Source organism: Canis lupus, chromosome 30 (genome assembly GCF_011100685.1).
Source record: "Canis lupus familiaris isolate Mischka breed German Shepherd chromosome 30, alternate assembly UU_Cfam_GSD_1.0, whole genome shotgun sequence".
Taxonomy (NCBI): domain Eukaryota; kingdom Metazoa; phylum Chordata; class Mammalia; order Carnivora; family Canidae; genus Canis; species Canis lupus.
The window spans coordinates 9,837,972-9,855,096 of NC_049251.1; the positions used below are offsets into that span (position 1 = coordinate 9,837,972).

Below are 17,125 nucleotides of genomic sequence, written 5' to 3' on the forward strand. Positions count from 1 at the left end.
TGACAAATAGAAAAATTTGGGCTGTTAAACTTTGCATTTATTGTAGGAAAGGACCCCAAAATCATGAATAAGGAGCATGTGTCTTTAAGTCTTCCTATTGATGCTTCTCTCTGAGATATGGAGAACTCCACCTCTTTTTAATTTTGTATCTAAAGCAAATGCTTGCCTATAGGTGCAGTCAGGATGTTTTGTTCTAAATTCTCAGAATAGCCATAAATGAGCCAACTGTGAGACACAAGAAGTAGCTCACACTTCATAGCAAAGAGATTCACCCCTTCTAACCAGGGGTCACGTTTTGAAGTGGGCTTTAAAAATGATGAGGTGTAACCAAAGATGCTCATGAAAGAGTCTGGGATCTGTGCACTAACCCTGTCACCCATTGTGCTCCTTTTCCTTCCTGGCACAGCTCAGCATTTCCTGGTGCTTGTTTTTTTGAGTAGGTTTCTTATTTGTGAAGATACCCTGCAGTGTCCACTTTCATATTGGAGAGGGGAAGAATAAGTGCAGGACCTCCAGATTGAGTCTGGAGGACCTCCAGAAGAAAAAAAAAATAATATCTATATTTGAATTAAATGAAAGCCTACATTGTTATCTAGATTTACCCTATATCCCACCAGCTTTAATTTCCAAGTATTTAATTTTCAACAAAGATGAACTCTCATCTCAGTATTTTTCACATAGAAGCATTTATGCACCAGAGAGAATGAATCTCTTAGACGTTTTCCAGCTCTGCTAGGATTTTTATTGATTTTTCTTTTTTATTATTTATTTATTTTTAAAAATTTTATTTATTTATTGGTGAGAGGGAGAGAGCAGGAGAACACAAACATTGGAGAGGGAGAAGCAGTCTGCTCATCCAGCAGGGAGCCTGTAGTGAGATTCGATCCCAGGACCCTGGAATCGTGACCTTAGCCAATGGCAGCTGCTTAACTGACTGAGCCACTTAGTCACACCTCTGTTAGGATTTTTAAAAGTTTATTAACCATGCTCCATTGATAATCAGTCCCACGTCCCTAACTGGCCAGGTTTATGTCAGTTCCTCTCTTTGTTGTCGCCAGCAGATAATTGCTGAACTGAATGCTCACCACTATCAAGCTGTCTTCATCATCTTTTTTGTCTTTTGCCTACAGTTTGGTAAGTGGTAGTGGTAATCTTGAGATAGTCCCAGGGCTGTTGGCTGAGGTTGGAGTCATGCTTTATTTGGTTGAGATTACTTAATATGAAGGGTTAAGGTGCCCCATACCACTGTGGTTGGAGATCTTGCAATTCTAATATGCAGTTCTTCTCTTTGCCAAACTAATGTTCAGTGTTGGAGGGGGGAAGTGTGGCTCTAGGGAGAAGGGCTCCTGCCAGTGGGATGCATAAGACAGAATGCTGTGCAGATCAACACAAAACTGATCTCTTTAGGGCTTAGATTCCTGGGAATGAAATGGGCTTCATCAGGCTGGCTGAACCCAACTACGAAACTGGAACTGTATTGGGAGCCCAGTTCATTTGCTTCCTCAGCATTAAGATTGGTCTCTAGAGACCTATTCAGACTAAACAAAATTGAAAACAGGAAATTTATTCCTAGCAGCATGGTTGCAGGAAAACTTTTCCCACTTAGGCAGGAATGAGAGTTAAAAACAGAAACTCCATCCTCCAGGCTTGCTTACTTCTTAGATAAAAGTATTAACAACTCAGCTTGAAGCAACATCATTCTACTTGACTGTCCGCAGAGTGCTGCCTGATAGGACCTGTTACAAAGGGTAGTAAACACCCAAAGATACAGATACAGTGAAACGCTGGGACACCTGCACCCTGATGTTTATAGCAGCAATGTCCACAATAGCCAAACTGGAAGGAGTCTTGGTGTCCATCAAAAGATGAATGGATAAAGAAGATGTGGTCTAGGTATACAATGGAATATTACTCAGCCATTAGAAATGACAAATACCCACCATTTGCTTCAACGTGAATGGAACTGGAGAGTATTATGCTGAGTGAAATAAGTCAATCGGAGAAGGACAAACATTATATGGTCTCATTCATTTGGGGAATATAAAAAATAGTGAAAGGAATAAAGGGGAAAGGAGAAAAAAATGAGTGGTAAATATCAGAAAGGGAGACAGAACATGAAAGACTCCTAACTCTGGGAAACGAACAAGGGGTGGTAGAAAGGGAGGTGGGCAGGGGGTGGGGGTGGCTGGGTGACGGGCACTGAGGGGGGCACTTGATGGGATGAGCACTGGGTGTTATTCTATATGTTGGCAAATTGAACACCAATAAAAAATAAATTAAAAATAAATTAAAAAACAAAGAACAAAGGGTGGTAAACAGCCTTTGTGAACACATTCAAAAATATGAAAACAGTGCTCTGTGGAAGATACTAACCATTCATCTTGGTTAAAGTCAAATATGCAGAATTAATGCAGGCAGGATTTAGAGTAGACCATCATTCAGTTTTATTCAGCACACATTTATTGCACACTTTTTGGATTCAGTTCATGGATAAAATATTCATTTATTCAGTCAATGTTAACTGAATGTGTACTGTGTGTTGTGCATGGGTATCATGTCCCAGCTGCAGCCTTAGAAGTGTGATGTTCTCTTCCCTCTTTAGTACTGCAGGGTCTACTCAGGTTTCTTTGTCATAGTCATCCCAAGGCATCCCTAGATCTAGAGACCCAGCTTCTGGGACTCTTGCTCTTTTGCATATTTAGCTGCTCAGGTTAGTGGAGTTGGATAAGGGACATATAAGAAGAGAGTGGGGACAAAGAGGAAGCTAAAAGCTAGGGAGGAAATGCTCTTTTCTTCTTCCCCTGTGGTGATGTCACTCTCCCTAAATAATCCAGTGTTGAGGAAGACTTCTGAAACCCTCTATGAACATGACCTGAGCTCATCCTGTCACCCCAGCCTTTGTTTACAGTCCTTACTCTGGCTCAGTAGATGTGTCATGAACAAGCTTCTGCAAAAGAAGAGACTGGGTGGTCAAAGGATTCTTTAGCAGATGCATGTCATCACTTACTGCTGGTGAGAAAACAGAACTACTCTTTTTAAAACTTTTAACTGAGGGACACCTGGATGGCTCATTTGGTTAAGCATGTTTCTTCAGGTCATGATTCCAGAGTTCCAGGATTGTGCCCTGCATTGGGCTCCCTGTTCAGCAAGGAAACTTCTCCATCTGCTCCTCCCCCAGCTCATGCTTGTGCACTCTCTGTCTCTCTAAAAATAAATCAAATAAAATCTTTTAAAAAGAAAACTTTACCACCTCACACCAGTGAGAATGGGGAAAATTAACAAGGCAGGAAACCACAAATGTTGGAGAGGATGTGGAGAAAAGGGAACCCTCTTACAGTGTTGGTGGGAATGTGAACTGGTGCAGCCACTTGGAAAACTGTGTGGAGGTTCCTTAAAGAGTTAAAAATAGACCTGCCCTACGATCCAGCAATTGCACTGTTGGGGATTTACCCCAAAGATTCAGATGCAATGAAACGCCGGGACACCTGCAGCCCGATGTTTCTAGCAGCAATGTCCACAATAGCCAAACTGTGGAAGGAGCCTCGGTGTCCGTCGTAAGATGAATGGATAAAGAAGATGTGGTTTATGTATTCAATAGAATATTACTCAGCCATTAGAAAAGACAAATACCCACCATTTGCTTCAACGTGGATGGAACTGGAGGGTATTATGCTGAGTGAAGTAAGTCAATCGGAGAAGGACAAACATTATATGTTCTCATTCATTTGGGGAATATAAATAATAGTGAAAGGGAATATAAGGGAAGGGAGAAGGAATGTGTGGGAAATATCAGAAAGGGAGACAGAACATAAAGACTCCTAACTCTGGGAAATGAACTAGGGGTGGTGGAAGGGGAGGAGGGAGGGGGGTGGGGGTGGGGGTGGCTGGGTGACGGGCACTAAGGGGGGCACTTGACGGGATGAGCACTGGGTGTTATTCTGTATGTTGGTAAATTGAACACCAATAAAAATAAATTTATTAAAAAAATAAAAAGAAAAAGAAAACTTTTATTAAAATATTTTTCTGAATTTATTTAAATTCGATTTACCAACATATAGTAAAACACCCAGTGCTCATCCCATCAAGTGCCCTCCTTAGTGCCCATCACTCAGTAAAAAAATAAAACTTTTAATTGAAATAAACACATAGAAAGATACATGTGTTATAAGTATACAGATCAAACTTTCTATCCACTTTAATTTTCACAAACCACGCATATCCATGTAACCAGCATCCAGACCAAGAAATAGAATGTAACTAGCCCCTCAGAAGTCTCACTTGTGCTCTGTTAAAATACATTTTGAAGTTCTTTTCTGGGGCTTTTTTTCTAGTGAATGCTCTGCAATGTTGAGAGGTGAACTGTTTGAGGCTAGGTCTTTTATCTCCATTCAAGTGTGACACTCATCATGCTTCTTCCTAGTAGACTTGGCAGAGGGTCTATACTGGCTGCAGAGGTTACTCTTACTATGTATGGTCTTAGAGTTTGCCCGGCGAAGAGAGGTTGAAACACCAGTGAATGGAGATCTTGTGCAAAATAGATGCAAGATAGAAATCAGGATGGTCTCCTAAAAGTGTCTAAGAATACAAGTGGATGGAAAGTTTGGACACAGGTATTGAGTCTTCCTTCTACCACCAACTTACTGTGTGACCCTGAGCAAATGACTGTTCTGTGGATATCAATAATGTCACTACATAACCTGCTAATCTGTGAATCTAAAAGATGTCAGGTCAAACACAGCCCTGCCTTCTCCTCAACCCTTCTGTCTTTTTCTGACTTTCAGGACTGTATGTGGTCTTCTTGAACAACCTTGTGCTGATACTTAAGGTCTAAGACAAGATGCTTCTCCCCCCGTCCTTCTGTTCTATTTCTCTATATATTGTGCTTTCTTTATGTGGCATGTTTATGGAATTAGACTGAGAGCTGTCAGTATCCTACTAACCTCCTTACATCTAGCCCTGGGCTGGTTTCTAGCTATAGAGATGGATTTTACTTTGTTCATATTTTATGTACATTTATAAAATACACTGAAAGTCAAAAAGTGCATTTCTTTACCAAATGTGTATGTCATGTAGAACATCTTTAAAATAGAGTAGATCTGGGGCCCTTTGGGGGCCCATTTGGTTGTGTCTGACTCTTGATCTCAGCTCAGTTCTTGATCTCAGGGTTGTGAATTCAAGCTCTGTGTTCGGCTCCCTACTGGGCATAGAGCCAACTTAAAAAATTAGAATAGATCTGTGAGATTTTAGTATATTTGCTGTTCATCATTTCTCCTTATTTTGGTACTGGTCAGATTGAGTACATGTTGTATTTAGTAGTTGTGTTATAGCTCAACATTGTGAGTTATGCACATGCTGGCAGTGCAGTTGGCAAGCTTCTTGGGAGCAGTGCCTGTGCTTTGAGTAGCTTCATGCTTGGTCATATGACCACATAGGAATGGAAGGTATATATATGAAGGGGAGCCAATAAGAAGAAAGATTATAGAGTTAGAATTCTGTAAAAAGGGCATACTTCCATTTATTTATTTTTAAAAAGATTTTACTCATTTATTTGAGATAGAAAGAGAGCATGAGCAGGGGGCAGAGGGAGAAGGAGAAGGAGACTCCCTGCTGAGCAGGGAGCCCAACATGGGGCTCAATCCCAGGACCCTGAGATCATGACCTGAGCTGAAGGCAGACACTTAACCGATGGAGCCACCCAGGCACCCCAGGGCAGACTTTTAAAAGAACATCCACCGTGAGGTATTGTTTGTGGGTAAGACTGGAGGGTAGAGCCAAACTTCTTGGGTTTGATTTTCACCTCTGGCATTTACTAGCTACTTTCCTGACCTTCATTTGCCTCATCTGTAAAATGAAGATGATAATGGTATCTACTTCATGAGTTATTGTGAAGAGTAAATTATTAATGCATGCAAAGTGCTTTGAACATTACTTGGTACATTTCAATAGTGAATTAACTGTTGGTCTTCTTGGTACCCTAACATTGATCATGACACTAGACTGGCAGCTGTCTGAACCTTTTTTTTTTTTTTTAAACTAAATCCAAGTCCTTACAGGATTGAGATAGAACATAGAATTTTCTCTTCAGAAATATTTTTATAGGCAACTTTGCTTGCACACATTTATTTCATAAGATGAGGGCATCCATAACATGGGAAAGAAAATCTCACAATTTTTTTTTCTCACAAGTTTTTTTTTTTAAAAGCTATCTTTATCTTCTAAAAATTTCCTCTATAGTAAAGCAGATCCATTGCAGGCTTGTCAGTTCCTCTTTGCAGAGAGTGGTTGAACTTTTTCCTCTCACGTTGGTTGTTAAAGTGAGGTATCAAGATCAACAGCATCAGTATTACCTGGGAACTTGTTAGAAATGCAGATTCTTGGACTCTACCTTACCTACTGAACCAAAAATTCTGAGGGTGAATCCCATCAAACTCTTTTTAACAGCCCTCCTGGTGATAATGATGCATGCTAAAATCTGAAAACCACTCCTCTACAAATTTTCTATTTGTAGACAAGTGGGAGTATAGTCATAATTACAGGTTGAGGGGAGAAACTGGAATTTGGGAAGCAGCTGTCTTAAATGAGCTAACTTCTTCATCATGTAGTTACTGGTTTACAAATACAAATTTATTTGATTATCTCAAAATTGTTGCAGGTACCATTATTTCTACATTTTGTAACGGCTGATAGAGACTACCATTATCTAATAGTGGTAGAGCTGGAACTTTGTTATTTGGAGTCTTCTGAGTCCAAATCCTGGCCTCTTTCTATAGCACCACATATCCTTTGGCTGTGGGTGGGCTGTTTCTAGGCTGGCTTCCTCTGTAACTGACTCCAAGGTGAGGAGTTATATAAAGGTAATTTATTAGGAAGTGTTGCCAGGAAAGAAATAATAGGTGGGGTGGGGAAGTAAGACCAGCAGGGAAGGGAAAGAGGCCAAGCAACTCATAGAGGTGTTTTAAAGACAGTTTAGAGTTTTCCTAATCAAGAATTTTCTGATTAGTTTTCTTGGATCCATCAGTCATTGGTTAAGGATGACTCCCAGAACATCTGGCTTTCAAAAGGAGTTACAGTAACCTGAGGGCAGTGCTCTAAGAAGAGACTGAGACACTGGTATTGATTTGGGGAGTAAAGCACATCAGCTGCCCAATGTACATGAAAATGGTAAAGGAATCCAAGTGTTTGTGGGTGGAACATTAACAGCACCTGCTATACCATTAAAGTTGATCTAGGAGACTACAGTGGGGAACCTAAGGAATTGTGAAATATATGCTGGTCTCAGAGTGGAATATGGCAGTACCCCTTTGTGAATCCCATCCCCAATACTTCCTGGAGAACCCTGCTCCCCATGCAGTTTCTGGTTATATCCCATGGTCAGTGATACTAGACACTAAGGAAAAATAGACCAAAGAACTTGAAATTTTAATTTAAATCAAGTAGACAGTGGTTTCTGGCTAACCAGTTAATCAGAAATGTTTGCTATTAAAAATCTCATTTTGGGACGCCTGGATGGGTCAGCGGGTGGAATGTCTACCTTCGGCTCAGGCCATGATCCCAGGGTTTGTGATCAAGTTCCACATCAGGCTCCTTGTGGGGAGCCTGCTTCACCTTCTGTCTGTGTCTCTGCCTCTCTCTCTGTGTCTCTCATGAATAAATAAATAAAATCTTTAAAAATTTTTCATTTTGTGATCAATTAGATAAAAATGGCTTAACTATTGCTTTGTGATAGCCATTCATGCTACTTACTGAATATTCATGGTTCTTCACCTTTGTAATAGAATTTTACTTACTGGTCCTGTTGTGTGAGGTGAGGCCATATGATTAGTTTTGTACAATGTGTTATGAACAGAAATTATGTCTGAGCATTCAGTTGTTGGGGTATGACCTTCCAAGTCCTTTTTTCTTCTGGCACCGTGAAGCAACATTAGAAATAGATTGTTCTGTCAGCTGGGTCTCAGGAAAGCTACAAACCTAAGACTCTCCTACTGATGTAGCATGAACCAGAAATAATGAAATAAAAATAGTTATTTTAAGCTACCATGCTTTGGCAGTTTGCTAAAATACCCTTACTTAGCCTGTCGTGACTAGTAGATTATTCGGTGTGGAGCTTATTCAATGACTTTAACTTAGGTACAGTATCAGTCATTACTGAAAATAGATAAGGTGATCTGTACATACACTTTCATTTTATTTTTAGGGATAAATGATTTTAATGTATTTATAAGGATTAGAATACCTTTCACATATGCGGGATTCATTTTAGTCATGCTTTGATTCCTTTTCCTCTTGAAACCCATAGACCAACTTGTATTTTTTAAGATTTTGGCTCTAAAAGGACTTTTTTAGAGGGATTGGGAAACTATGGCCTGTGGGCCAACTCTGGCCATCACCTGTTTCAGTAAAGTTTTGTTGGAACATAGCTATGCCCATTTGTTTCTGTAATATCAGTGGATGCTTTTGTACTACAAAGACAGTTAAGTAGCTATGACAGACCATATGGCCCAGTAAGCCTAATTAATATATTTGCTCTCTGGTCCTCAAAAGAAAGAATTTTCTGACCCCTGCCCTATAGGATTCTTAACTCTTAGGAATGGAAAGATTTCCAGGTGATTTGCCTCAATTGTTGCAGACATTCTAGCTCTTGGAACTTCCACCTTATGGAATGAAGACCTTCTCTTGGATCTCTAATCTCCCTTTATTTTGTACAGTATCCTTGAATCTGTGACACAGCTTACTATTCTTCGATGCTGCCTATGACTAGGCAAAAACTCCCTCAGCCTTGATAATCAAAGTGTTTTCCATATTGCCACCGGCATTGTCTTTGTCCAGGCCAACTACTGAACAAACTGCTAACAGATCCACTTACGACACCGCTGCTCATTGTTTCTGCTTTGTACTTGTTGCTGTTGACAATTGAACTTGCCATTGTAATAGGGCTTTCTCAGGCTTCATGGAAGAAGGTGATCAGATTATATCACAGGATGGGTCATGAGTGTAAAATTATGTCAGGAAATAGGAAACTGGAAACTCTTAGCAGTCACACAGCTGGGCCATATGACCCTGGAACATTATTTGTTATGGCTCAGAATTCAGCAGTAACTGTTAAGAGTCTGATGGCAGCTATCTCCCATTCAGAGTTGATGATAATGCCGGCTAATCTTTATCTAATTTGGCATACCCTATTAGTATTCTTATTTGGGTCACCTTATGGCTGATAGTCTCTCTTAGGCCCATGCTGAATGTGCTCACTTAGTTGGGGCCTGGAAAGCAGGGTCAAATGACAGAAAACATGGCAGATTATGATCAGGGAGCTACTTGTGATTGTCTTTTAGAAATGGTTGTGGGAATGGCAAGAACTTTGGATTCCTTTCCAGTAAAGCCATCTTTCATCTTTTCTCACAAGATCCTGTCTAATGAATCCGTCTGTTTGCAAGGAAAAGGGAAGTAGTAGAGCAAGATATCTGTCTGTCTATTCTAGGAATTCCTTGCTTATGTCCAGAGGGTAGGAAAACTGCATATGGGACCTATTAGATTTCACATGCATTCATATAGTTGTCCATGTGAACATTCTTTAGCAAAACAACATTTTAGAAATAGCAAAATCTTATATAAACAAAGATATGTGTTTTGGTGATCTCAAAGCTCAATTTTCCTGGTTCCTTGAGGAATCAGGAGCTTAAACTGGGAATATGAATTTATGTTTCTCATGCATGTATGTCTGCATAAATGAGTATGTGTATTTATTACCTCTATAGAAGTACTGCTGTTATGGACAATTTTCTCTTTCCTTACTTTTTTCCCAACTTTTCAGGAAAAAAAAGCCCTAGATAAGTGGACTGAAGAAACAGATGGGAATTTCTGTTGTTATCTTTTGATAAAGATGAGAAAAAGAATTGCATTCAATAGAGAGGATATTTTTTAGGGTTGGTACCAGAGACCCTAGACTTAACTCTTGACACCCCATCTCCTTCCTAGATGAAAGGTGGTGAAATATAGTGATTAAAAATATGTTTTATTTCCCAGATTCACTAATTTCTGGCTGTGATCCTGGGCTGGTCCCTTTACCTCTCTGTGCTTCAGTTATCTAATCTGTAAAAGGGAAATAATAATGATACCTACCTCAGTTGTTTTGAGGACTAAATGAGTAAAACAATATAAAGCACCTAGAATAGTGCTTAGCGGTAATAAACGTTACATAAATGTTACCCGTTGCTGTTGTTGTTATTCTATAATACCTGATCAAGATTTTATCCAGCATACAATAATTTCTCCACTCACTTTTCCATTCAAAATAATGTATCCCAGTGCCCTTCCTGGTAGCTTGTGTATTTTATTATTTATGTATGTGTGTAGTTTTGCATGTACATTTTTTTACCCCTCCTGTTTCCCCCACATGTACATTTTAAGTAGGACACTATGATGTTACAACTAACTCAAATGAATTACTCTAATGGAGAGAATTTCTAGTATTTTACAGGATGGTGGGGGAAACTATTTGGAGCACATTCTGCCAAGAGGTTGAAGAATCAGGGAAATCACATGCTTACAGACTCTCTAGAGAGAGACTTGAATGTTTCTCACCCTCCCTCCATTCTGAGCCCCCAATTTTCTTAAAACTAAGAAGCTGTGGGGTCCATACTGCCTTCTGTGATAGCCTAAGCCGGCTCTGTAGTTTTCTCCCTTTGTCTCATAGCTGTGTCCACCAATGGGAATGCCAATTCTTTTTTTTTTTTTAACATTGTTACTAGTTTTATTTAATTTTTTTGTATATTTTTTATTGGAGTTCAGTTTGCCAACATATTGTATAACATCAAGTGCCCCCCTCAGTGCCCGTCACCCAGTCACCCCAACCCCCCCGCCCACCTCTCTTTCCACCACCCCTGTTCGTTTCCCAGAGTTAGGAGTCTCTCATGTTCTGTCACCCTCTCTGATATTTCCCACTCATTTTCTCTCCTTTCCCCTATAATTCCTTTCACTAGTTTTTATATTCCCCATATGAATGAAACCAAAGAATGCCAATTCAACAACTGGCTGCCTTACAATCAAGAACCAAGGGGAAAGATAGTACAGAAATGAGTGGTGCTGAATACAAGTTAATGTGGAGCTGAGGAAAGTTAAGAAGGATGACCACAGGCTGAAGGAGCATTGTAAGCTCTTTTCTTGGTGGTGTTGTCTCTCCACTGCAAGAAAATTGCAACAACCAGAGCACTGTAAATTGATCTGTTGATGACATTATCAAAGTCATAAATAGCAACAGATTTGGAAGACCAGCTTCAAGCTACCCAGGCTGTTAGGAAATGGCTTTCTAGGGAAAAACAGTTCCTCATAGACAACATAATCTGGGCTGGTTTGATTCCACACTTTGTGTCCTTCGGCAGAACTGATGGTCATCTCCTTCAGTTTGGATCTGATTCAGTGCTCACAGACATTGCTTCTAGGGTATCAGAACAAACCAAGGCAGTGGTAGATAGCACTTAATTCTCTCTTGACATCCTCTCATCACAGTGCACAAGCTGTGTGGGGTCTAGGAAGCATTGGCAGGTGATGGTTCAGTTTTCCAAGACTTGGTTATCAAATATGGTGCAATTGATCCACTGTCGGCTCATCTTACAGTTCCTAATATATCATCTTTAATATGCAGTTACTTGCATCCTCCTACCTGGACTCATTCACACCTTTGTTGCAACAAGAATCATGTACCTCCATTAGATGCTGTTTAGCAAATTTTTCTTATTGAGTTCATTTCCTGCCTTCTGATAACCCAGGAGTATTAGAAGATAACTGATGGGCCATTTTCTCCCTTACCAGATGGTCCAAATGAACAGATTGAAATGATTGTGAAAATAGGAGTTGTGACCCAACTTGGGAAGCTTCTAGGAGCTACTGAATTGCCAGGTGTGACTGGTGACAGTGGTCATTCTGGATGCCATTTTATATATCTTTCCAGCTGTTGAGAAACTAGTATAATTAAAGAATGTGGGGTTTTAGACAAAATTGAAGGTCTAAAAAACTATGAAAATGAGTCTGTGTACAAAGCTTCATTAAGCTTGATTGAGATGTATTTCCCTATAGAGGAAGGGGAATATCAAAATTTTGTGCCAGAAACTAGCCAAACAAGTTAAGGATGCCACTCCTGGGGCCTTTAACTTTTAGATTGTACATCTGAGGCATAAAGTCTATTTTTGGTATAAGTTTGTCTTTCTGTTTTTTCTTTTTTTTGGTTAGATTTTACTTATTTGAGAGAGAGTGTGCGTGTGCATGTGTGCACGAGTTGGGAGGGGGCAAAGGGAGAGGGAGAAGGACAAGCAGAGACCCATGTGGGGCTTGGTCCCAGGACCCCAAGATCATGACCTGAGCCAAAGATGCTTAACAGACTGAGCCACCTAGGCACCCCTGTCTTACTGATTTTTCTGCTAAGGACTTTTAAAATGTGGTTTGTTATTTTAGCACTTTTTATGATAAAACTGTACTTGAATAGTTCCAAACTATATATACTGTATGAAGCCTCTACTCAATGGATTGATCCTTCCTCTCCCTTCCACCCACCCTTCCGTCCTTTCCTTCTTCCTTTTCTTCCTTTCTAACTTTTTAATATTTTATTTATTTATTCATGAGAGACACAGAGAGAGAGAGGGAGAGGCAGAGACACAGGCAGAGGGAGAAGCAGGGAGCCCAACGTGGGACTTGATCCCAGGTCTCCAGGATCATGCCCTGGGCTGAAGGCGGCGCTAAACCGCTAAGCCACCGGGGCTTCCCACTTTCTAACTTTCTTTTAAAGATTTTATTTATTTACTTGAGAGAAGAAAGAGCAAGCATGAGCAGGGGGAGGGGCAGAGGGAGAAGCAAATTCCCCCCTGAGCTGGTATGGAGCTCCATCCCAGGACCCTGAGCTCATGACCTGAGCTGAAGACAGATGCTTAACTGAGCCACCCAGGCACCCTTGGGGTTCTTATTTCTCTGTGGAATTTCTTTGTACTATAAATAACAAATCCCACCCTTTTCTTTACCTTAAAAAAGAGGGGGGCTGCAATAAGTATGGGATCAGCTGACAGGACCTAGAGAGTTCAGGGGAGGCCTCAGGCTTTGTTGCAGTTCTAATAGAAGAAGCTGGTATAGGACTTTATACAGATGTAGGGACTGTTTTGGAGTTCCCAGAGGTAAAGATTAGAATGCATGGATTCTAGGAGATCTTGGTGCAAGATGAAGGGAAAGTTGGCTTTGGCTTAGTCATGCTCCTTGGTATTTACCCAAAGGTTGAAAACTTCATGTCCACATAAAAAAAGTTGTGCTTGAAATGTTTCAGCAGCTTTATTAATTGCCAAAACTTGGAAGCAGTCAAAATTGTCCTTCATTAGATAAATGGATAAACTGTGGTACATCCAGACAATGGAATATTATTCAGTACCGAAAAAGACATGCATTATCACAACATGAAAAGACAGGGAAGAACCCTAATGCATATTACTAAATGAAAGAAGCCAATCTAAAAAGCCTTCATATTATGATTCTAAGTATATGACACTTGGGGAGAGGGAGGAAGGTAGAATATAGGGTAGAATTAGGGCAGTGAAATTATTCTGTATGATACTGTGATGATGGATACATGTGGTTATAGATCTTTCAGAATTCATAGAACTGTACAACACAAAGAAGCAACCCTAATTTGAACTATGGGACTTTGTTAATAATAATATATCAATATTGTCTCACCTTTTGTAACAAATGGGGGGAACTGAGAAGGTGGGAGATAACTGAAGAAGTACATGGAGTTTCTGTACCTTCTGTTAAGTTTTTCTGTAAACCTATAACTTAAAAAAGTCTTTTAACTTAAAAGTCAATAGATTCGGAGAAAAAATATTTACAGTGCCTGTGGCGGATATAGCCCTGCTGTTTATAATATACTAAGAGTCTTTTATATTGACAAGAAAAATAGTTCTGTAGAAAAATGGGCAAAGAATATGAATAGGCCATTTCTAGGAGAACAAATCCTAATGGCCAAAAAATGAACGATAAATTCAAACTCACTGTTATTACAATAATAATGAGATGTGAGTTTGTATCATTCAAACTAAGAGCAGTAGATAAAAGCAGTAATACTGATTGCTAGTAGAAATAGGAAGAAAAGGGTACTTATCCATTGTTAATAGAAATTTTTGGAAAATAATCTGCCAATATCTATGAAAATAAATATTTTACCCTTTGACTTAGCAGTCCCATTCCTGAAACTTATTCTATAAAAAATAAAAATACCAGTACATGAAGATTTATGGCTAAGGATATTTTTTTAAACACTGTTAGTAGGGATAAAGTAGTAGAAACAAAGTGATTGCCCATTCTTATGGGGAGTGGTTGAATCAATTTTGATACATTTATGCCATGGAATATATTGCACGTGACTTAGAAGAGTTTTCATGAGATGATACTGAGTATAATAACAATAACATCCCATTTTAATTCTTGAAATTTTTATGTTATAAAAAATTTTTTTTGAGAGAGAGACAATGAGTGTGGGGTTCGGAATGGGCAGGGAAAGGGAGAGAGAGAGAATCTTAAGCAGGTTCCATGCCCAGTGCAAAGCCTGATGGGGGAATGGGGAGCTCTATCTCACTATGCTGAGGTCATGAACTAAGCCAAAACCAAGAGTCAGATGCTTAACTGAGCCACCCAAAGAGCCTCAATGACATCCCATTTTTAAAAGAAATAACCAGAACTTACAAATATGTGAGAGTGTGCCTGTTTATGATTCTGTGGGAAGAACAAGAAAGGATGCTAGTTGTTAACATATTACCTGAAGGTATGGGGTTAATGTAGAAGGGAGGAAAGAGGAAAGGAGAAGAGGAAAGTAAATAAAAAGGAAATAAAGCATTTCCCCCTAGCATGAATGATATCCCAATTTTTTTATTTTATTTTATTTTATTTTATTTTATTTTATTTTATTTTATTTTATTTTATTTTATTTATTTTATTATTTTTTGTATATTTTTTTTATTGGAGTTCGATTTGTCAACATATAGTATAACACCCAGTGCTCATCCCATCAAGTGCCCCCTTCAGTGCCTGTCACTCAGTCACCCCATCCCCCTGCCCACTTCCCTTTCCACAACCCCTTGTTCATTTCCCAGAGTTAGGAGTATCTCATGTCCTGTCACCCTCTCTGATATTTCCCACTCATATTCTCTTTCCCCTATAATCCCTTTCACTATTTTTTATATTCTCCGAATGAATGAAACCATATAATGTTTGTCCTTCTCCGATTGACTTCCTTCACTCAGCATAATACCCTCCAGTTCCATCCACATTGAAGCAAATGGTGGGTATTTGTCATTTCTAATGACTGATTATTCCATTGTATACATAGACCACATCTTCTTTATCCATTCATCTTTCAATGGACACCGAGGGTCCTTCCACAGTTTGGCTCTTGTGGACATTGCTGCTATAAACATTGGAGTGCAGGTGTCTCGGTTTTTCACTGCATCTGTATCTTTGGGGTAAATTCCCAGCAGTGCAATTGCTGGGTCCTAGGGTAGCTCTGTTTTTAACTCTTTGAGGAGCCTCCACACAGTTTTCCAGAGTGGCTGTACCAGTTCACATTCCCACCAACAGTGCAAGAGGGTTCCCCTTTCTCCACATCCTCTCCAACATTTGTTGTTTCCTGTCTTCTTAATTTTCAACATACTCACTGGTCTGAGGTGGTATCAGAACCTTGTGGTTCTGATTTGTATTTCCCTGATGGCAAGGGATGCGGAGCATTTTTTCATGTGCTTGTTGGCCATGTGTATGTCTTCCTCTGTGAAATTTCTGTCATGTGTTTTGCCCATATCATGACTGGATTGTTTGTTTCTTTGCTGTTGAGTTTAATAATTTCTTTATAGATCTTGGATTGTAGCCCTTTATCTGAGATGTCATTTGCAAATATGTTCTCCCATTCTGTAGGTTGTCTTTTAGTTTTGTTGACTGTTTCTTTTGCTGTGCAGAAGCTTTTTATCTTGATTAAGTCCCAATAGTTCATTTTTGCTTTTGTTTCCCTTGCCTTCATAGATGTATCTTGCAAGAAGTTGCTGTGGCCAAGTCCAAAAAGGGTGTGGCCTGTGTTCTTCTCTAGGATTTTGATGGATTCTTGTCTCATATTTAGATCTTTCATCCATTTTGAGTTTATCTTTGTATATGGTATAAGAGAATGGTCTAGTTTCATTCTTCTGCATGTGGCGGTCCAATTTTCCCAGCACCATTTATTGAAGAGACTGTCCTTTTTCCAGTGGATAGTCTTTGCTGCTTTGTCGAATATTAGTTGACTATAGATAGAGTTGAGGGCCCATTTCTGGGTTCTCTATTCTGTTCCATTGACCTATGTGATTCTGCTCCAGTACCACACTGTCTTGATGATCACAGCTTTATAGTACAACTTGAAATCTGGCATTGTGATGCCCCTAGCTCTGGTTTTCTTTTTCAGTATTCCCCTGGCTATTTGGGGTCTTTTCTGATTCCACACAAATCTTAAGATGATTTGTTCCAACTCTCTGAAGAATGTCCATGGTATTTTGATAGGGATTGCATTAAATATGTAAATTGCCCTGGGTAGCATTGACATTTTCACACTGTTAATTCTTCCAATCCATGAGCATGGAGTATTTTTCCATCTCTCTGTGTCTTCCTCAATTTCTTTCAGAAGTGTTCTATAGTTTTTAGGGTATAGATCATTTACCTCTTTGGTTAGGTTTATTCCTAGGTATCTTACGCTTTTGGGTGCAATTGTAAATGAGATTGACTCCTTATTTTTTCTTTCTTCAGTTTCATTGTTAGTATATAGAAATGCCACTGATTTCTGGGTATTGATTTTGTATCCTGCCACACTGCCAAATTGCTGTATGAATTCTAGCAATCTTGGGGTGGAGTTTTTTGGGTTTTCTATGTACAGTATCATGTCATCTGCAAAGAAGTAGAGTTTGACTTCTTCTTTGCCAATTTGAATGCCTTTTATTTTTGTTGCCTGATTGCTGAGGCTAGGACTTCTAGTACTATGTTAAATAGCAGTGGTGAGAGTGGATATCCCTGACCTTAGGGAAAAGGCTCCCATTGTTTCCCCATTGAGAATGATATTTGCTGTGGGCTTTTTGTAGATGGCTTT

The 17,125-nt window shown here is 39.5% G+C and overlaps 1 protein-coding gene across 1 annotated transcript in view; it reads left to right on the forward strand.

Moving 5' to 3' along the window:
* Window positions 1-17,125, forward strand: part of STARD9 (StAR related lipid transfer domain containing 9) — a 134,614-nt gene that overhangs the window by 24,609 nt on the left and 92,880 nt on the right. The window lies entirely within an intron of this gene.